This window comes from Oryctolagus cuniculus, chromosome 10 (genome assembly GCF_964237555.1).
Source record: "Oryctolagus cuniculus chromosome 10, mOryCun1.1, whole genome shotgun sequence".
NCBI classification, from domain to species: Eukaryota; Metazoa; Chordata; class Mammalia; order Lagomorpha; family Leporidae; genus Oryctolagus; species Oryctolagus cuniculus.
In genome coordinates, this window is record NC_091441.1 from 72,896,978 (window position 1) to 72,920,009 (window position 23,032).

The following is a 23,032-nucleotide window of genomic DNA, read 5'->3' on the forward strand; positions in this document are numbered from 1 at the left end:
ACAGTCCTAGCACAGAAGCCTCACACAGTCTCAAGCAGCATACCCCCCTGCCAGATCTCCCCACCAGATCAGGATTCTCTGCTTGACTGCTTTCAAGATGCTGACACAAGCTGTCATATGTGTCAAAATGGCACTTATTCTATATCACTTTCTTAAATGTTGCAGTTGCAGGGTGCTATGGACAGAGAAAATGGGCCCCCTCTTTCTCTCCTCTAGTTTGGCAGGTACATCATCCCCCAGCTTGCTCCAAGTCAGATTCTCTCTAGCCTCTTCCTGAAGCTTTTTCACGCATGGATTTGGCTTATGCAGTCTGGTCTCACCACACTCTCCTCTCTGATGTGGAGCTCTTGGCTGCTGGAGTTCTGAGTTGTGAATCCCTCCATGTAGGTCCACTTTGTCCCTCCAATGTGTAGAGCTTCCTCTGCTTTTTTTACCCAAAACTCTTGCCTGAATCTGCACTCTTTCCATTTTTAAAAAACTATCTTCCCCACGAATAGAGCAGCAAGCTCCCTCCCTACTCTGCAATCTTGCCCCTGATCCCTATTATTGTTTTCTAATGGAGGAGAGCTTACACGTATCTGTGGATTTGTTCAACATCAAATGTTCATAACCTTGATGAGAAGGGAAGAATTTAATTCCATGCAAAGTTAAATCAGAAGAAATTAACATATACGTTCAGGTACAGAACTCCATCCTTTATTAATGTGTGGGTGGTAGGAATCCAAGTGCTTATGCACCAACTACTGCCTCATAGACATCTTAGCAGGATGCTGCCTTGAATATGCAGAATACCAATCACGCAACTGGGCATGTTGGTATTAGATATGCTATTTCCCAAGCAGCAGACTAACTTGCATCACAACATTTAATATTCCCAAGTCTGATGGTTTGCTATGAAATTTTGCCTGGGTCCTGTATCTCCAACAGGAAGTTCTGAGGCTTCTGCATAATATAACTTTTCAAATCCTGTTGGTGTTATGTTCACGGAATGCCAAGAAGCATTTTAGGGAAGAACTACATGAATATTTGGAAACTGGGAGGTGTCTTTTGCAATAATTACTCTAAAGATATAGTATAATAAATGTGTATTATATTCATTTTTCTACACAGCTGTGGACAAAAGTACCCTGGTTACAAGAAGAATATATTCTATAGAATTTTCAGTGTATAACATCAAAATATGTTCTAGTGAAACTAACAATATGAAGTACCATGAAGTATATTTGTAGCAACAAAACATTAGTTAACATCAATTAGTTAACAATAGTTAACATTTCTATAGGGCAGATTTTAGTGACAGCATTTGTATCTTTCTGTGGTATTTTGCAACTTGACTGACAAGCATTCCTAAAATAACAAATTGCTTCTTGGCAGTAACATTTTAAACAAATTAAGTAGCAAGTACATGTTTCTTAGCATAAAGATTACTTGTGCCTTATCACTGCCAATCAGTATAATTGTTGGTGCTCTTCCTTTTTTTAACTTTTATTTAATGAATATAAATTTCCAAAGTACAGCTTATGGATTACAATGGCTTCCCCCCACTACTTCACTCCCACCCACAACCCTCCCCTTTACCGCTCACTCTCCCCTTCCATTCACATCAAGATTCATTTTCAATTCTCTTTATATACCAAAGATCAGTTTAGCATATATTAAATAGTTTTCATCAATTTGCACCCACACAGAAACACAAAGTGAAAAATACTGTTTGAGTACTAGTTCTAGCATTAAATTACAATGTTCAGCACATTAAGGACAGAGATCCTACATGAGGAGTAAGTGCGCAGTGACTACTGTTGTTGACTTAACAAATTGACACTCTTGGTTATGGCATCAGTAATCACCCTAGGCTCTTGTCATGAGCTGCCCTCTCTTATTTCCACTCTTATATTTAACAGTGATCACTTTTCAGTTAAGTTTCAACAACTAAGAATAACTGTGTATTGATTACAGTATTCAACCAAAAGTATTAAGTAGAACAAACAAAAAAATACTAAGAGGGATAATGTATTAGGTTGTTCATCAACAGTCGGGGTAAGGGCTGAAAAGTCTCCGTTTCTCATAGTGTTCATTTCTCTTTAACAGGTTTCCATTTTGGTGCTCAGTTAGTTGTCACCGATCAGGGAGAACATATGATATTTGTCCCTTTGGGCCTGGCTTATTTCACTCAGCTTAATGTTTTCCAAATTACTAACAGGGATCACTTTTCCGTTAAAATTTAATCACCTAAGAATAATTGTGTTTTAATTACAGAGTTCAACCAATAGTACTAGAGCAAAAAAATACTAAAATGGATAAAGGATTACATTGTACATCAACAGTCATGACCAGAACTGATCAAGTCACTGTTGGTGCTCTTTCAAGGAGGTCTTCCTTGGCCCTTGTCATGTGCACTGTTACTACTGAGGGAAGCTGATTGGTCTTTTTTTCTACAGCTAATGAATTTGGTATTTTGTATTCACTTCTATCATGATATTGCTCTGAGTCTAGGAGCAAATCACACCAGTTCTCTCACATTTCCATTTTTCTTCTCATCCAGGTACAGTCCTAACTCCTACTATTATTAAAATCGTGAAATAAATATTTGACAACAAAACACAAAAACTCCCTTGGTCATGTTGCCTGTAGATTTCTAAGCATGAAGCGCCCATTTGTTGTGTTTTTTATTTCCTGATGGATCCTCTGTCTAAACACTTGTTTGTATTGTGTCAGAATACAAAATTTGGAAGGAAGAAGCCAAAACAAACTCAACCCAAGAAACGATTTCGGAAATTGCCACTCAAGAATCCAAAAATTGGGTTAGGCACCCAAAACTATGACTAAAGCCAGAATTGGCACAAAGCATCAGCTGTGCCCTGATTGAAAAAGACCATACCTCCCATGCCCTGAACTCCATATTCCAGCTGCAAATCCAAAGCTCACATCAGAAAATTCATTATAAACCATGATAAATAAGAAAAATATGAAAAAAAAAACAAAGAAATCCAAGAGCCCTTAGTGATATTGGGCTTGATGTAGTAACATGGAAACCAAATGCTTCCTGATTCATCCACCCCCTCAGCTGACTGGCTTGGAATTCTGATTGATTTAACCTGAAAACCTCACTCACACTCGATGTGGAGGGAATTAATATCTGTCCCCTCAGCAAAAGGGTTCCATTTCATTTTCCGAAACACAAAAACTCCTCTTGGTCATGTTGCCTCTAGAGTTCTACGCATGAAACACCCATTTGTTGTGTTTTTATTTCATAATGGATACTCTTTCTAAACTCTGGTTTGTATTGCATCAGAATACAAAATTTGGGAAGGAAGAAGACAAAACAAACTCAGATGCAGAAAACATTTAAGAAATTGCCATTCAGAAACCAAAAATCGGCTGAGGAACCCAGAACCCTGACAGAAACCCAGAATTTTAGCAAACCAACAACTATGCCCTGATTGAAAAAGAACATACCTCCCGTGCCCTGAATTAATTCTTCCAGCCTCAAAATGAAAGCTCACATTAGAAAATTCATTTTAACTATGAGTAATAAGAAAAATGTGAAAAAAAAAGACATCCTAGAGTCCTTAGGGATATTGGGCTGGATTAGGGACAAGGAAACTGGCGGTTCCCGATACAACCACCCCTCCCAGCTGACTGGCTGAGGAATTTTGATTGAATTAACATGAAAATCGCACTCACACTTGATGTGTAGGGAATTATTAACTGTCCCCTCAGCAGAAAGTTCCATTTCATTTTCCAAAACACAAAACTACTCTTGGTCGTGTTGCTTGTAGATTTCTAATCATGAAACGCCATTTGTTGTGTTTTTTATATCCTAATGGATACTCTGTCTAAACTCTTGTTTGTATTGCATCAGAATACAAAATTTGGGAAGCAAGAATGCAAAACAAACTCAGTCCCAGAAGCAATTTAGGAAATTGCCACTCAAGAAACCAAAAATTGGCTGAGGCACCCAAAACCATGATAGAAAGGCAGAATTGGTGCAAGCCATCAGCTGTGACTTGACTGAAAAATACCATTTCTCTCATGCCCTGAACTCCATATTAAAGCCTTAAATGCAAAGCTCATAACAGAAAATTCATTACAAACCATGAGAAATAAGAAAAAAAAAGAGAAAAAAAAAAGAAATCCAAGAGTCCTTAGTAATATTGGACTTGAATTAGTCACATGGAAACTGGCTGCTCCCAGATTCATCCAAACCTCCCAAAGGACTGGCTGTGGAATTCTGATTGAATTAACCTGAACATCGCACTCACACTCGATTTGGAGGGAATTAATATCTACCCCTCAGCAACAGGGTTCCATTTCATTAAGCAAAACACAAAAAATCCTCTTAGTCATATTGCCTACTAGATTTCTAAGCATGAAACACCCATTTTGCATTCAAACCATAAAGTCTGTAAATAATGTCCAAAAAACACAACCATACACAGAGGATGTAGCAAGATCTGGGATTGAGAGAGCCACAACACACTGGATATTTCAGCTTTCATCCAGGCATATCCGGACAAAATGTTGGGGAATTCGGGTGAAATTTGACCAAAAAATCGCTGTCAAAGTAGTTCTGGAGAAATGCACAATGTTCCTCTTTGGCAAGTGGATCCAATGTCACGTTTACCAACAGAAATAGTATGTTTTCTCAGTTTTCTGAAGCTTTCTGCTTAGAAAACTAGAATGTGTGGAGGAATTGACTCCATGTGGAACAAATTAGCATTTGCCAGCAGAAAACAATAATGTTACTTGCTAAAATACATTCAAAAGGATAAAGTCCGCAGATGAAGTCAAGAAAACAGAAACAACACAGAAGCTGTAGCAAGATCTGGGATTGAGATAGCCAAAACACACTGGGTATTTCAGCTTCATCCAGGCATATCTGGACAAAGCAGAGTGCAATTCTGGTGAAATTTAACCAAAAAATCACTGTCAAAGTGGTTTTGGAGAGAAGCACAATGTTTCTCTTTAGCAAGTGGATCCAATGTCCTGTATACAAACAGAAATAGCATATTTTCTCGGGTTTTCGAAACTTTCACCCTAAAAAAAAGAATGTGTGGAGGAAATGACTCCCTGTGGAACCAATTAGCATTTGCCAGCATGAAAAAAAAAAGTTACATGCTAAAATTCATTCAAAACCGAAAGTCCCTAGATAATGTCCAGAAAACAGAAACAAACACAGAGGCTGTAGCAAGATTTGGGATTGAGATAGCCACATCATGATGGATATTTCAGCTTTCATCCAGGCATATCCAGACAAAGTGTTGTGGAATTCGGGTGATATTTGACCAAAAACCACCATTAAAGTGATTTTGGAGAAAAGCACAATCTCTCTGTTTGGCAAGTGGATCCAATGTCATGTTTCCAAACAGAAATAGCATGTTTTCTTGGTTTCTGTAGCTTTCTGCCTAGAAAACTCGTATGAGTGGAGGAATTGACTCCCTGTGGAACCAATTAGCATTTGCCAACAGAAAACAAAAGTTACATGATAAAATACATTCAAAAGGATAAAGTCTGTAGATAAAGTCCAGAAAACAGAAAAAAACACAGAGGCTGTAGCAAGATCTGCGATTGAGATAGCCACAACACACTGGATATTTCTGCTTTCATCCAGGCATATCCGGACAAAGTGTTGTGGAATTGGTGTGAAATTTCACCAAAAAATCACCATCAAAGTGGATTTGGAGAAAGGTATAATCTTTCTGTTCAGCAAGTGGATCCATTGTCATGTTTACAAGGAGAAATAGCATGTTCTCTCAGTTTTCTGTAGCTTTCTGCTTAGAAAACTCGAATGTGTGGAGGAATTGACTCCATGTGGAACAAATTAGCATTTGCAGCAGAAAACAAAACGTTACTTGCTAAAATGCATTGAAAAGGATAAACTCTATAGATAAAGTCCAGAAAACAGAAGGAAACACAGAGGTTGTAGCAAGATCTGGGATGTGATAGCCACAAAACACCGGATCTTTCTGCTTTCATCCAGGCATATCCGGACAAAGTGTTGTGGAATTTGGGTGAAATTTAACCCAAAAATCACAGTCAAAGTGTCTTTGGAGAAAAGCACAATCTTTCTTTTCGGCCAGTGGATCCAGTGTCATCTTTGCCAACAGAAACAGCATGTTTTCTCGGGTTTCTGAAGCGTTCTGCCTAGAAAACTCGAATGGGTAGAGGAATTGACTTCATGTAGAACCAATTAGCGTTTGCCAGCAGAAAACAAAAAGTTACATGCTAAAATACATACAAAAGGATAAAGTCCGTAAATAAAGTGCAGAAAACAGAAACAAACACAGAAGCTGTAGCAAGATTTGGGATTGAAAAGCAAAACACACTGGATATTTCAGCTTTCATCCAGCCATATCCAGGACAAAGTGTTATTGAATTCAAGTGAAAATTGACCAAAAAATCACCATCAAAGTGCTTTTGGAGAGAAGCACAATGTTCCTCTTCAGCAAGTGGATCAAATGTCATGTTAACAAACAGAAATAGCATGTTTTCTCGGGTTACTGAAGCTTTCTGCCTATAAAACTCAAATTTGTGGTGCATTTGACTCCATGTGGAACCAATTATCTTTTGCTGGCAGAAAACAAAAGTTACATTTTAAAGTGCATTCAAAAGTGTCAAGTCACTAGATACTGGCCAGAAAACACATGGAAACACAGAAATGTAGCAGGATCTGGGATTGGGATAGCCACAACACACCGGATATTTCTGATATCATCCTGGCATATCTGGACAAAGCATTGTGGAATTCGGGTGAAAGCTGAACAAAAAATCAACGTCAAGTGGTTTTGGAGAAAAGCACAATATTTCTGTTCCGCAAGTGGATCCAATGCCATGTTTACAAAGAGCAATAGCATGTTTTCTAGGGTTTCTGAAGCTTTCAGCCTATAAAACTCGAATGTGTGGAGGAATTGACTCCATGTGGAACAAATTATCGTTTGCCACCAGAAAACAAAAACCATGATAAATAAGAAAAATGTGAAAAAGGCAAAAAATTGCAAGAGTCCTTTGTGATATTGGGCTTGATTTAGTCACAAGGAAACCGGCTGTTTCCGGATTCATGCACCCCTGCCAGCTGACTATCTTTGGAAACTCATTGAATGCACCTGAAAATCTCCGTCAAACTTGATTGGAGGGGAATTAATTCTCGGTCCCCTCTGCAAAAGTGTTCCATTTCTTTTTACAAAACACAAAAGCTCATCTTGGTCGTGCTGCCTGGAGATTTCTAAGCATGACACGCCAATTGGTTGTGTTTTGTATTTCATCATGGATCCTCTGTCTAAACTCTTGTTTGTATTGCCTCAGAATTCAAAAATTGGGAGGGAAGAAGGCAAAACCAACTCAGACCCAGAAACCATTTAGGAAATTGCCGCTCAAGAAACCAAAAGTTGGCTGAAGCACTCAAAACAATGACAGCAAGCCACAATTGCAGCAAGCCAGCAGCTGTGCCCTGATTGAAAAGCACCATTCCTTCCGTGTCTTGAACTCCGTATTCCAGCTTCAAAGTCAAAGCTCACATCAGAAAATTCATTGCAAACCATGATAAAGAAGAAAAATGTGAAAAAAGCCAAAGAAATGCAAGAGTCCTTTGTGATATTGGGCTTGATTTAGTCACAAGGAAACCGGCTGTTTCCAGATTCATCCACACATCCAACCTGAATGGCTTTGGAAACTCATTGAATGCACCTGAAAATCTCCATCAAACTTCAATGGGGGGGAATTAATTCTCGGTCCCCTCTGCAAAAGGGTTCCATTTCTTTTTCCAAAACACAAAAGCTCATCTTGGTCGTGCTGCCTGGAGATTTCTAAGCATGACACGCCAATTGGTTGTGTTTTGTATTTCATCATGGATCCTCTGTCTAAACTCTTGTTTTATATTGCGTCAGAATACAAAATTTGGGAGGGAAGAAGGCAAAACCAACTCAGACCCAGAAACCATTTAGGAAATTGCCGCTCAAGAAACCAAAAGTCGGCTAAAGCACCCAAAACAATGACAGAAAGCCAGCAATAGAGCAAGTCAGCAGCTGTGCCCTGATTGAAAAGGACCATTCCTTCCGTGTCTTGAACACCATATTCCAGCCTCAAAGTCAAAGCTCACATCAGAAAATTCATTACAAACCAAGATAAAGAAGAAAAATGTGAAAAAAGCCAAAGAAATGCAAGAGTCCTTTGTGCTATTGGGCTTGATTTAGTCACAAGGAAACCGGCTCTTTCCGGATTCATCCACCCCTCCCAGCTGACTATCTTTGGAAACTCATTGAATGCACCTGAAAATCTCCAACAAACTTAATTGGAAGGGAATTCATTATCGATCCCCTCTGCAAAAGGGTTCCATTTCTTTTTCCAAAACACAAAAGCTCATCTTGGCCGTGCTGCCTGGAGATTTCTAAGCATGACACGCCAATTGGTTGTGTTTTGTATTTCATCATGGATCCTCTGTCTAAACTCTTGTTTGTATTGCATCGGAATTCAAAATTTGGGAGGGAAGAAGGCAAAACCAACTCAGACCCAGAAACCATTTAGGAAATTGCCGCTCAAGAAACCAAAAGTTGGCTGAAGCACTCAAAACAATGACAGCAATCCAAAATTGGAGCAAGCCAACAGCTGTGCCCAGATTGAAAAGGACCATTCCTTGCGTGTCTTGAACTCCATATTCCAGCCGCAAAGTCTAAGCTCACATCAGAAAATTCATTACAAACCATGATAAAGAAGAAAAATATGAAAAAAGCCCAAGGAATACAAGAGTCCTTTGTGATATTGGGCTTGATTTAGTCACAAGGAAACCGGCAGTTTCCAGATTCATCCACCCCTCCCACCTGTCTTTCTTTAGAAACTCATTGAATGCACCTGAAAATCTCCATCAAACTTCAATGGGGGGTAATTAATTATCAGTCCCCTCTTAAAAGCGTTCCATTCCTTTTTCCAAAACACAAAAGCTCATCTTGGTCGTGCTGCCTGGAGATTTCTAAGCATGACACGCCAATTGGTTGTGTTTTGTATTTCATCATGGATCCTCTGTCTAAACTCTTGTTTGTATTGCGTCAGAATTCAAAAATTGGGAGGGAAGAAGGCAAAACCAACTCAGACCCAGAAACCATTTAGGAAATTGCTGCTCAAGAAACCCAAAGTCGGCTTAGGCACCCAAAAAAATGACAGAAATCCACAATTGGAGCAAGCCAACAGCTGTGCCCTGATTGAAAAGGACCATTCCTTCTGTGTCTTGAACTCCATATTCCAGCCTCAAAGTCAAAGCTCACATCAGAAAATTCATTACAAACCATGATAAAGAAGAAAAATGTGAAAAAAGCCCAAGGAATGCAAGAGTCCTTTGTGATATTGGGCTTGATTTAGTCACAAGGAAACCAGCTCTTTCCGGATTCATCCACCCCTCCCAGCTGACTGGCTTTGGAAACTAATTAATGCACCTGAAAATCTCCAACAAACTTGATGGGAAGGAAATTCATTATTGGTACCCTCTGCAAAAGGGTTCCATTTCTTTTTCCAAAACACAAAAGCTCATCTTGGTCATGCTGCCTAGAGATTTCTAAGCATGACACACCAATTGTTTGTGTTTTGTATTGCATCATGGATCCTCTGTCTAAACTCTTGTTTGTATTGCGTCAGAATTCAAAAATTGGGAGGGAAGAAGGCAAAACCAACTCAGACCCAGAAACCATTTAGGAAATTGCCGCTCAAGAAACCCAGAGTCGGCTGAAGCACCCAAAATAATGACAGAAATCCACAGTTGGAGCAAGCCAACAGCTGTGCCCTGATTGAAAAGGACCATTCATTGCGTGTCTTGAACTCCATATTCCAGCCTCAAAGTCAAAGCTCACATCAGAAAATTCATTACAAACCATGATAAAGAAGAAAAATGTGAAAAAAGCCCAAGGAATGCAAGAGTCCTTTGTGATATTGGGCTTGATTTAGTCACAAGGAAACCGGCTGTTTCCGGATTCATCCACCCCTCCCAGCTGACTGGCTTTGGAAACTCATTGAATGCACCTGAAAATCTCCAACAAACTTGATGGGCAGGAAATTCATTATCTGTCTCCTCTGCAAAAGGGTTCCATTTCTTTTTCCAACACACAAAAGCTCATCTTGGTCATGCTGCCTGGTGATTTCTAAGCATGACATGCCAATTGGTTGTGTTTTGTATTTCTTCATGGATCCTCTGTCTAAACTCTTGTTTGTATTGCGTCAGAATTCAAAATTTGGGAGGGAAGAAGGCAAAACCAACTCAGACCCAGAAACCATTTAGGAAATTGCCGCTCAAGAAACCCAAAGTTGGCTTAGGCACGCAAAACAATGACAGAAAGCCACAATTGGAGCAAGCCAGCAGCTGTGCCCTGATTGAAAAGGACCATTCCTTGCATGTCCTGAACTCCATATTCCAGCCTCAAAGTCTAAGCTCACATCAGAAAATTCATTACAAACCAAGATAAAGAAGAAAAATGTGAAAAAAGCCCAAGGAATGCAAGAGTCCTTTAAGATATTGGGCTTCATTTAGTCACAAGGTAACCGGCAGATTCCAGATTCATCCACCGCTCCCATCTGACTTTCTTTAGAAACTCATTGAATGCACCTGAAAATCTCCATCAAACTTCAATGGGGGGGAATTAATTATCAGTCCCCTCTGCAAAAGGGTTCCATTTCTTTTTCCAAAACACAAAAGCTCATCTTGGTCGTGCTGCCTGGAGATTTCTAAGCATGACACGCCAATTGGTTGTGTTTTGTATTTCATCATGGATCCTCTGTCTAAACTCTTGTTTGTATTGCGTCAGAATTCAAAAATTGGGAGGGAAGAAGGCAAAACCAACTCAGACCCAGAAACCATTTAGGAAATTGCTGCTCAAGAAACCCAAAGTCGGCTTATGCATGCAAAACAATGACAGAAAGCCACAATTGGAGCAAGCCAACAGCTGTGCCCTGATTGAAAAGGACCATTCCTTGCGTGTCTTGAACTCCATATTCCAGCCTCAAAGTCAAAGCTCACATCAGAAAATTCATTACAAACCATGATAAAGAAGAAAAATGTGAAAAAAGCCCAAGGAATGCAAGAGTCCTTTGTGATATTGGGCTTGATTTAGTCACAAGGAAACCGGCTGTTTCCGGATTCATCCACCCCTCCCAGCTGACTGGCTTTGGAAACTCATTGAATGCACCTGAAAATCTCCAACAAACTTGATTTCAGGGGAATTCATTATCTGTCCCCTCTGCAAAAGCGTTCCATTTCTTTTTCCAACACACAAATGCTCATCTTGGTCGTGCTGCCTGGTGATTTCTAAGCATGACATGCCAATTGGTTGTGTTTTGTATTTCTTCATGGATCCTCTGTCTAAACTCTTGTTTGTATTGCGTCAGAATTCAAAAATTGGGAGGGAAGAAGGCAAAACCAACTCAGACCCAGAAACCATTTAGGAAATTGCCACTCAAGAAACCCAAAGTTGGCTTAGGCACGCAAAACAATGACAGAAAGCCACAATTGGAGCAAGCCAGCAGCTGTGCCCTGATTGAAAAGGACCATTCCTTGCGTGTGTTGAACTCCATATTCCAGCCTCAAAGTCTAAGCTCACATCAGAAAATTCATTACAAACCATGATAAAGAAGAAAAATGTGAAAAAAGCCCAAGGAATACAAGAGTCCTTTGTGATATTGGGCTTGATTTAGTCACAAGGAATCCGGCTGTTTCTGGATTCATCCACCCCTCCCAGCTGACTGGCTTTGGAAACTAATTAATGCACCTGAAAATCTCCAACAAACTTGATGGGAAGGAAATTCATTATCAGTCCCCTCTGTAAAAGCGTTCCATTTCTTTTTCCAAAACACAAAAGCTCATCTTGGTCATGCTGCCTGGAGATTTCTAAGCATGACACGCCGATTGGTTGTGTTTTCTATTGCATCATGGATCCTCTGTCTAAACTCTTGTTTGTATTGTGTCAGAATTCAAAATTTGGGAGGGAAGAAGGCAAAACCAACTCAGACCCAGAAACCATTTAGGAAATTGCCGCTCAAGAAACCAAAATTCGGCTGAAGCACCCAAAACAATGACAGAAAGCCACAATTGGAGCAAGCCAGCAGCTGTGCCCTGATTGAAAAGGACCATTCCTTCCGTGACTTGAACTCCATAGTCCACCCTCAAAGTCAAAGCTCACATCAGAAAATTCATTACAAACCATGATAAAGTAGAAAAATGTGAAAAAGCCAAAGAAATGCCACAGTCCTTTGTGAAATTGGATTTGATTTAGTCACAAAGAAACCGGTTATTTCCGGATTCATCCACCCCTCCCAGCTGACTGGCTTTGGAAACTAATTGAATGCACCTGAAAATCTCCAACAAACTTGATTTCAGGGGAATTCATTATCAGTCCCCTCTGCAAAAGGGTTCCATTTCTTTTTCCAAACACAAAAGCTCATCTTGGTCATGCTGCCTGGTGATTTCTAAGCATGACATGCCAATTGGTTGTGTTTTGTATTTCTTCATTGATCCTCTGTCTAAACTCTTGTATGTATTGCATCAGAATTCAAAAATTGGGAGGGAAGAAGGCAAAACCAACTCAGACCCAGAACCATTTAGGAAATTGCCGCTCAAGAACCCAAAGTTGGCTTAGGCACGCAAAGCAATGACAGAAATCCACAATTGGAGCAAGCCAACAGCTGTGCCCTGATTGAAAAGGACCATTCCTTGCGTGTCTTGAACTCCATATTCCAGCCTCAAAGTCTAAGCTCATATCAGAAAATTCATTACAAACCAAGATAAAGAAGAAAAATGTGAAAAAAGCAAAGGAATGCAAGAGTCCTTTGTGATATTGGGCTTGATTTAGTCACAAGGAAACCGGCAGTTTCCAGATTCATCCACCCCTCCCACCTGACTTTCTTTAGAAACTCATTGAATGCACCTGAAAATCTCCATCAAACTTCAATGGGGGGGAATTAATTATCAGTCCCCTCTGCAAAAGGGTTCCATTCCTTTTTCCAAAACACAAAAGCTCATCTTGGTCGTGCTGCCTGGAGATTTCTAAGCATGACATGCCAATTGGTTGTGTTTTGTATTTCTTCATGGATCTTCTGTCTAAACTCTTGTTTGTATTGCGTCAGAATTCAAAAATTGGGAGGGAAGAAGGCAAAACCAACTCAGACCCAGAAACCATTTAGGAAATTGCTGCTCAAGAAACCCAAAGTCGGCTTAGGCATGCAAAACAATGACAGAAATCCACAATTGGAGCAAGCCAGCAGCTGTGCCCTGACTGAAAAGGACCATTCCTTGCGTGTCTTGAACTCCATATTCCAGCCTGAAATTCTAAGCTCACATCAGAAAATTCATTACAAACCATGATAAAGCAGAAAAAATGTGAAAAAAGCCCAAGGAATGCAAGAGTCCTTTGTGATATTGGGCTTGATTTAGTCACAAGGAAACCGGCTGTTTCCAGATTCATCCACCCCTCCCACCTGACTTTCTTTAGAAACTCATTGAATGCACCTGAAAATCTCCATCAAACTTCAATGGGGAGGATTAATTATCAGTCCCCTCTGCAAAAGCGTTCCATTCCTTTATCCAAAACACAAAAGCTCATCTTGGTCGTGCTGCCTGGAGATTTCTAAGCATGACACGCCAATTGGTTGTGTTTTGTATTTCATCATGGATCCTCTGTCTAAACTCTTGTTTGTATTGCGTCAGAATACAAAATTTGGGAGGGAAGAAGGCAAAACCAACTCAGACCCAGAAACCATTTAGGAAATTGCCGCTCAAGAAACCCAAAGTCGGCTGCAGCACCCAAAACAATGACAGAAAGCCAGAATTAGAGCCAGCCAACAGCTGAGCCCTGATTGAAAAGGACCATTCCTTGCGTGTCTTGAACTCCATATGCCAGCCTCAAAGTCTAAGCTCACATCAGAAAATTCATTACAAACCAAGATAAAGAAGAAAAATGTGAAAAAAGCCAAAGAAATGCAAGAGTCCTTTGTGATATTGGGCTTGATTTAGTCACAAGGAAACCGGCTCTTTCCAGATTCATCCACCCTCCTAGCTGACTGGCATTGGAAGCTCATTGAATGCACCTGAAAATCTCCGTCAAACTTGATTTCAGGGGAATTCATTATCGGTCCCCTCTGCAAAAGGGTTCCATTTCTTTTTCCAAAACACAAAAGCTCATCTTGGTCGTGCTGCCTGGAGATTTCTAAGCATGACACGCCAATTGGTTGTGTTTTGTATTTCATCATGGATCCTCTGTCTAAACTCTTGTTTGTATTGCGTCAGAATTCAAAAATTGGGAGGGAAGAAGGCAAAACCAACTCAGACCCAGAAACCATTTAGGAAATTGCCGCTCAAGAAACCAAAAGTCGGCTGAAGCACCCAAAACAATGACAGAAAGCCAGAATTGGAGCAAGCCAGCAGCTGTGCCCTGATTGTAAAAGCCCATTCCTTCCTTGTCTCGAATACCATATTCCAGCCTCAAAGTCAAAGCTCACATCAGAAAATTCATTACAAACCAAGATAAAGAAGAAAAATGTGAAAAAAGCCAAAGAAATGCAAGAGTCCTTTGTGATATTGGGCTTGATTTAGTCACAAGGAAACCGGCTGTTTCCGGATTCATCCACCCTTGCCAGCTGACTGGCTTTGGAAACTCATTGAATGCACCTGAAAATCTCCGTCAAACTTGATTTCCGGGGAATTCATTATCGGTCCCCTCTGCAAAAGCGTTCCATTTCTTTTTCCAAAACACAAAAGCTCATCTTGGTCGTGCTGCCTGGAGATTTCTAAGCATGACACGCCAATTGGTTGTGTTTTGTATTTCATCATGGATCCTCTGTCTAAACTCTTGTTTGTATTGCGTCAGAATACAAAATTTGGGAGGGAAGAAGGCAAAACCAACTCAGACCCAGAAACCATTTAGGAAATTGCCGCTCAAGAAACCCAAAGTCGGCTAAAGCACCCGAACAATGACAGAAAGCCAGAATTGGAGCAAGCCAACAGCTGTGCCCAGATTGAAAAGCACCATTCCTTCTGTGTCTTGAACTCCATATTCCAGCCTCAATTTCTAAGCTCACATCAGAAAATTCATTACAAACCAAGATAAAGAAGAAAAATGTGAGAAAAGCCCAAGAAATGCAAGAGTCCTTTGTGCTATTGGGCTTGATTTAGTCACAAGGAAACCGGCCCTTTCCGGATTCATCCACCCTCCTAGCTGACTGGCTTTGGAAGCTCATTGAATGCACCTGAAAATCTCCCTCAAACTTGATTTCAGGGGAATTCATTATCGGTCCCCTCTGCAAAAGGGTTCCATTTCTTTTTACAAAACACAAAAGCTCATCTTGGTCGTGCTGCCTGGAGATTTCTAAGCATGACACGCCAATTGGTTGTGTTTTGTATTTCATCATGGATCCTCTGTCTAAACTCTTGTTTGTATTGCGTCAGAATAGTCTGTCTTTTACACTGTGGTAAGAGTTCTCCCATATACTACATTTGCCTACTCTGAAGCTACAGAGCTGCCATAAGATTGTCTCCTAAAGTAGTGTTACATATTTCCCATAGGCAGCATTTACCTAACCCCAAGCTACAGACATCCTGTAAGCTGTGTCTGCTACACTAGGATTACAGAACTTCCTTATGCTGCATTTATCTACTCCCAAGCTAAAGAACTCTGGTAAAGTCTGTCAGTACACTACTGTTATCGAACTCCATATGCTGCATTTACCTACTACCAAGCTACAGAACACCTGTAAAATGTGTCAGCTGCAATACGGTAATACAAATTTGACATAATGCATTTGCCTGCTCTCAAGAGATAGAACTTCGGTAAGCTGCATCTGCTACACTAGGTTTACAGACCCCCATTTACTACATTTACATACTCCCAAGCTACAGAACTCCCATATGCTGTGTCTGCTACACTAGCGTTACAGAACTCCCATATATTACATTTACCTACTCCCAAGCTACAGAACTCCCGTAGGTTGTGTCTGCTACACTAGGGTTACAGACTCCCATTTACTACATTAACATACTCCCAAGCTACACAATTCCCATAAGCTGTGTCTGCTACACTAGCAATACAAAACTCCCATATATTGCATTTACCTACTCCCAAGCTACAGAAGTCCCTTAGGTTGTGTCTGCTACACTAGGGTTCAGACTCCCATTGACTACATTTACAAACTCCCAAACTACAGAACTCCTATATGCTGTGTCTGCTAAACTAGTGTTACAGAACTCACATATGCTGCATTTTCCTTCTCCCAAGCTATAGAACTCAAGTAAGCTGAGTCTAATACACTAGAGTTGCAGAAGTCACTTATCATGCATTTAACTAATCCCAAGCTGCAAAACTCTCCTAAGCTATGTCTGCTACCCTAGGGTTAAAGATCTACCATATGCACTTACCTACTCCCAAGCTACAGAAATCCCATAAGCTCTATCTGCTAAACTAGCATTACCAAACTCCTATATACTGCATTTACATGCTTCCAAGGTACAGCACTCCCCTAAGCTCAGTTTGCTGCAATACGGTTGCAGAACTCCCATTTACCATATTTTCCTACTCACAAGTTACAAAACTCCTATAAGCTGATTTCTGCTACACTAGTGTTACAGAGCTGCCATATGCTACATTTACCTACTCCCAAGCTACAGAACTTCCGTAAGCTGTGTCTGCTACACTAGGGTTACAGAACTTCATATACTGAATTTACCTACTCCCAAGGTACAGAACTCCTGTAAGTTGTGTCTACAACACTAGGGTTACAGAACTGCTATATACTGCATTTACCTGCTTCCAAGGTACAGCACACCCATAACCTGTATCTGCTGCAATACGGTTGCAGAACTCGCATTTACTACATTTACCTACTCCGAAGCTGCAGAACTCCTATATGCTGTGTCTACTAAACTAGTCTTACAGAACTCACATATGCTGCATTTTCCTTCTCCCAAGCTATAGAACTCAAGTAAGCTGAGTCTAATACACTGGAGTTACAGAAGTCACATATCGTGCATTTACCTAATCCCAAGATACAGAACTCTCCTAACCTGTGTCTACTACACTAGCTTTACAGAACTCCCATATATTGCATTTACATACACCCAAGCTACAGCACTCCCGAAGGTTGTGTGTGCTACACTAGGTTACAGACTCCCATTTACTGCATTTACATACTCCCAAGCTGCAGAACTCCCATAGTTTATGTCTGCTACACTAGCATTACAGAACTCCCATATATTGCATTTACCTACTCCCAAGCTACAGAAGTCCCTTAGGCTGTGTCTTCTACACTTGGGTTATAGAACTTCCATATGCTGTGTCTAATACACTAGAGTTACAGAATTCCCATTTATTGCATTTACCTTCTCCCAAGCTATAGACCTCCCGTAAGCTGTTTCTAATAAACTAGAGTTACAGAATTCCGAATTATTGCATTTACCTTCTCCCAAACTATAGACCATCCGTAAGCTGCGTCTAACACACTAGAGTTACAGAATTACCATTTATTGCATTTACCTTCTCCCAAGCTACAGAACTCCTGTAAGCTTTGCCTGCAACACTAGGGTTACAGATCTACCATATGCTGCACTTACCGACTCCCAAACTACAATAATCCCGAAAGCTGTGTCTGCTAAATTAACGTTACAGAACTCCTATATGCTGCTTTATCTACATCCAAGGTACAGAACTCCCGTAAGCTGTGTCTGTGAACCTACGGGTACAGAAATCCCATTCACTACATTTACCTACTCACAAGTTACAAAATTCCTGTAAGCTGTTTTCTGCTACACTCGTGTTACAGACTGCCATATACTGCATTTACATACTCCGAAGCTACAGAACTCCCATAAGCTGTGTCTGCTGCTATACGGTTGCAGAACTCCCATTTACTACATTTACCTACTCCGAAGCTGCAGAACTCCTATATGCTGTGTCTGCTAAACTAGTGTTACAGAACTCACATATGCTGCATTTTCCTTCTCCCAAGCTACAGAACTAAAGTAAGCTGAGTCTAATACACTAGATTTACAGAAGTCACATGTCATGCATTTACCTAATCCCAAGCTGTAGAACTCTCGTAAGCTGTTCTGCTACACTACGAATACAGAATTCCCTTATGCTGCATTTGCCTACACCCAGGAGGCAGAACTCCCATAAGCTGTATCTGCTACACTAGCATTACAGAACTCCCATATATTCATTTACCTACTCCCAAGCTACAGAAGTCCCTTAGGTTGTGTCTGCTACACTAGGGTTCAAACTCCCATTTACTACATTTACCTACTCCCAAACTACAGAACTCCAATATGCTGTGTCTGCTAAACTAGTGTTACAGAACTGACATGTGCTGCATTTTCCTTCTCCCTTGCTACAGAGCTCTCGTAAACTCAGTCTGCTACACTACGGTTACAGAATTCCCATATGCTGCATTTGCCTACACCCAGGCGGCAGAACTCCCATAAGCTGTGTCTGCTACACCAGGATAACAAAACTCCCATATGATGCATTTACCTATTTCCAAGCAACAGGACTCCCGTAAGCTGTGTCTGCTACACTAGGATAACAGAACTCTCATATGCTGTGTCTAATAAACAAGAGATACAGAATTCCCATTGAATGCATTTACCAATTCCCAAGTTGTAGACCTAAGGGAAGCTGTGTTTAATACACTAGAGTTACAGAAGTCTCATATCTTGCATTTACCTACTCCCAAACTACAGAACTCCCGAAAGCTGTGTCTGCTACAGTATGGTTACAGAATTCCGAAATGCTGCATTTGCCTACACCCAGGCGGCAGAACTCCCATGAGCTGTGTCTGCTACACTAGGATAACAGAAGTCCCATAGGCTGCATTTGCCTACTTCCAAGGTGCAGGACTCCCATAGGCTGTGTCGTCTACACTTGGGTTATAGACCTTCCACATGCTGCATTTACCTACTCTCAAGCTACGGATGCCTGTAAGCTGTGTCTGCTGCACTGCTGTTACAGAACTCCGTTTGAGTGAATTTACCAACTGCCATGCTACAAACTCTCATAATCTGTACCTTGGAAGTAGGTAAATCTGTACCTTGGAAGTAGGGTTACACAAATTTTACATGCTGAATTTACATACTCCTAAGCTACAGAACTCCTGTAAGCTGTGTCTGCTACATTGGGTTACAGATCTACCATCTGCTGCACTTACCTACTCCCAAGCTACAGAAATCCCATAAGCTCTATCTGCTAAAATAACATTACCGAACACCTATATACTGCATTTACATGCTTCCAAGGTATAGCACTCCCCTAAGCTCTGTATGCTGCAATACGGTTACAGAACTCCCATTTTCTACATGTACCTACTCACAAGCTACAAAATTCCTCTAAGCTGATTTCTGCTACAATAGTGTTAGCTGCCATATGCTACTTTTACCCACTCCCAAGCTACAGAACTCCCGTAAGCTGTGTCTGCTACACTAGGGTTACAGAACTTCATATACTGAATTTACCTACTCCCAAGGTGCAGAACTCCTGTAAGTTGTGTCTGCAACACTAGGGTTACACAACTGCTATATACTGCATTTACCTGCTTCCAAGGTGCAGTACTGCCGTAAGCTGTGTCTGCTGCAATACGGTTGCAGAACTCCCTTTACTACATTTACCTACTCCGAAGCTAGAGAACTCCTATACGCTGTGTCTGCTAAACTAGTGTTACAGAACTCACATATGCTGCATTTTCCTTCTCCCTAGCTACAGACCTCTCGTCAACTCTGTCTGCTACACTACAGTTATAGAATTCCCATATGCTGCTTTTGCCTACACCCAGGCGGCAGAACTCCCATAAGCTGTGTCTGCTACACTAGGATAACAAAACTCCCATACGCTGCATTTACCTACTTCCAAGCTACAGGACTCCCGTAGGCTGTGTCGTCTACACTTGGGTTATAGAACTTCCATATACTGCATTTACCTACTCCCAAGCTACAGATGCCCGTAAGCTGCGTCTGCTGCACTGGTGTTTCAGAACTCCGTTTGAGTGAATTTACCAACTGCCACGCTACAAAACTCTCATAATCTGTACCTTCTCTAATAGGTTACAGAAATTTTACATGCTGCATTTACCTACCCTGAATCCACAGAACTCCTGTGTGCTGTGTCTGCAACACTAGGGTTACAGATCTACCATATGCTGCACTTACCAACTCCCAAGCTACAGAAATCCTGAAAGCTGTGTCTGCTAAACTAGCGTTACAGAACTCCTATATGCTGCTTTACCTGTATCCAAGGTACAGAACTCCCATAAGCTGTGTCTGCGACACTACGGTTACAGAACTCCCATTTACTACATTTACCTACTCACAAGCTACAAAATTCCTGTAAGCTGTTTTCTGCTACATTAGTGTTACATTTACCTACTCCCAAGCTACAGAACTCCTGTAAGCTGTGTCTGCTACACTAGGGTTACAGATCTACCATATGCTGCACTTACCAACTCCCAAGATACAGAATTATACAGATTTACACTGCATTTACCTGCTTCCAAGGTGCAGCAGTCCCATAAGCTCTGTCTGCAGCAATACGGTTGCAGAACTCCCATTTACTACATTTACCTACTCACAAGCTACAAAACTCCTGTAAGCTGTTTTCTGCTGCATTAGTGTTACATTTACCTACTCCCAAGCTACAGCCCTTCTGTAACTGTGTCTGCTACACTAGGGTTACAGATCTACCATATGCACTTACCAACGCCGAAGCTACAGAAATATACAGCTTTACACTGCATTTACCTGCTTCCAAGGTGCAGCAGTCCCATAAGCTCTGTCTGCAGCAATACGGTTGCAGAACTCCCATTTACTACATTTACCTACTCACAAGCTACAAAACTCCTGTAAGCTGATTTCTGCTATACTAGTGTTACAGAGATGCCTTATGCTACATTTACCAACTCCCAAACTACAGCCCTTCTGTAACTGTGTCTGCTACACTAGGGTTACAGAACTTCATATACTGAATTTACCTACTCCCAAGGTGCAGAACTCCTGTACGTTGTGTCTGCAACACTAGGGTTACACAACTGCTATATACTGCATTAACCTGCTTCCAAGGTAGAGTACTCCCGTAAGCTGTGTCTGCTGCAATACGGTTGCAGAACTCCCATTTACTACATTTACCTACTCCGAAGCTACAGAACTCCTATACGCTGTGTCTGCTAAACTAGTCTTACAGAACTCACACATGCTGCATTTTCCTTCTCCCAAGCTACAGACCTCTCGTCAACTCTGTCTGCTACACTACGGTTACAGAATTCCCATATGCTGCATTTGCCTACACCCAGGCGGCAGAACTCCCATAAGCTGTGTCTGCTACACTAGGATAACAGAACTCCCATAAGCTGTGTCTGCTACACTAGGATAACAGAACTCCCATATGCTGTGTCTAATACACTAGAGTTACAGAACTCCTATTTATTGCATTTACCTTCTCCCAAGCTTTAGACCTCCCGGAAGCTGTCTAATACACTAGAGTTACAGAAGTCTCATATCGTGCATTGACCTTCTCCCAAGCTACAGAACTCCCGAAAGCTGTGTCTGCTACAGTATGGTTACAGAATTCCGAAATGCTGCATTTGCCTACACCCAGGCGGCAGAACTCCCAAGAGCTGTGTCTGCTACACTAGGATAACAGAACTCCCATACGCTGCATTTGCCTACTTCCAAGGTACAGGACTCCCGTAGGCTGTGTCATCTACACTTGGGTTATAGACCTTCCATATGCTGCATTTACCTACTCTCAAGCTACGGATGCCTGTAAGCTGTGTCTGCTGCACTGGTGTTACAGAACTCCGTTTGAGTGAATTTACCAACTGCCACGCTACAAAACTCTCATAATCTGTACCTTCTATAATAGGGTTACAGAAATTTTACATGCTGAATTCACATACTCCTAAGCTACAGAACTCCCGTAAGCTGTGTCTGCTTCATTGGGCTACAGATCTACCATCTGCTGCACTTACCTACTCCCAAGCTACAGAAATCCCGTAAGCTCTATCTGCTAAACTAGCATTACTGAACACCTATGTACTGCATTTACATGCTTCCAAGGTATAGCACTAACCTAAGCTCTGTCTGCTGCAATACGGTTACAGAACTCCCATTTTCTACATTTACCTACTCACAAGCTACAAAATTCCTCTAAGCTGATTTCTGCTACAATAGTGTTAGCTGCCATATGCTACTTTTACCCACTCCCAAGCTACAGAACTCCCGTAAGCTGTGTCTGCTACACTAGGGTTACAGAACTTCATATACTGAATTTACCTACTCCCAAGGTGCAGAACTCCTGTAAGTTGTGTCTGCAACACTAGGGTTACACAACTGCTATATACCGCATTTACCTGCTTCCAAGGTGCAGTACTGCCGTAAGCTCTGTCTGCTGCAATACGGTTGCAGAACTCCCTTTACTACATTTACCTACTCCGAAGCTAGAGAACTCCTATACGCTGTGTCTGCTAAACTAGTGTTACAGAACTCACATATGCTGCATTTTCCTTCTCCCTAGCTACAGACCTCTCGTCAACTCTGTCTGCTACACTGCAGTTATAGAATTCCCATATGCTGCTTTTGCCTACACCCAGGCGGCAGAACTCCCATAAGCTGTGTCTGCTACACTAGGATAACAGAACTCCCATACGCTGCATTTACCTACTTCCAAGCTACAGGACTCCCGTAGGCTGTGTCGTCTACACTTGGGTTATAGAACTTCCATATACTGCATTTACCTACTCCCAAGCTACAGATGCCCGTAAGCTGTGTCTGCTGCACTGGTGTTTCAGAACTCCGTTTGAGTGAATTTACCAACTGCCACGCTACAAAACTCTCATAATCTGTACCTTCTCTAATAGGTTACAGAAATTTTACATGCTGCATTTACCTACCCTGAATCCACAGAACTCCTGTGTGCTGTGTCTGCAACACTAGGGTTACAGATCTACCATATGCTGCACTTACCAACTCCCAAGCTACAGAAATCCTGAAAGCTGTGTCTGCTAAACTAGCGTTACAGAACTCCTATATGCT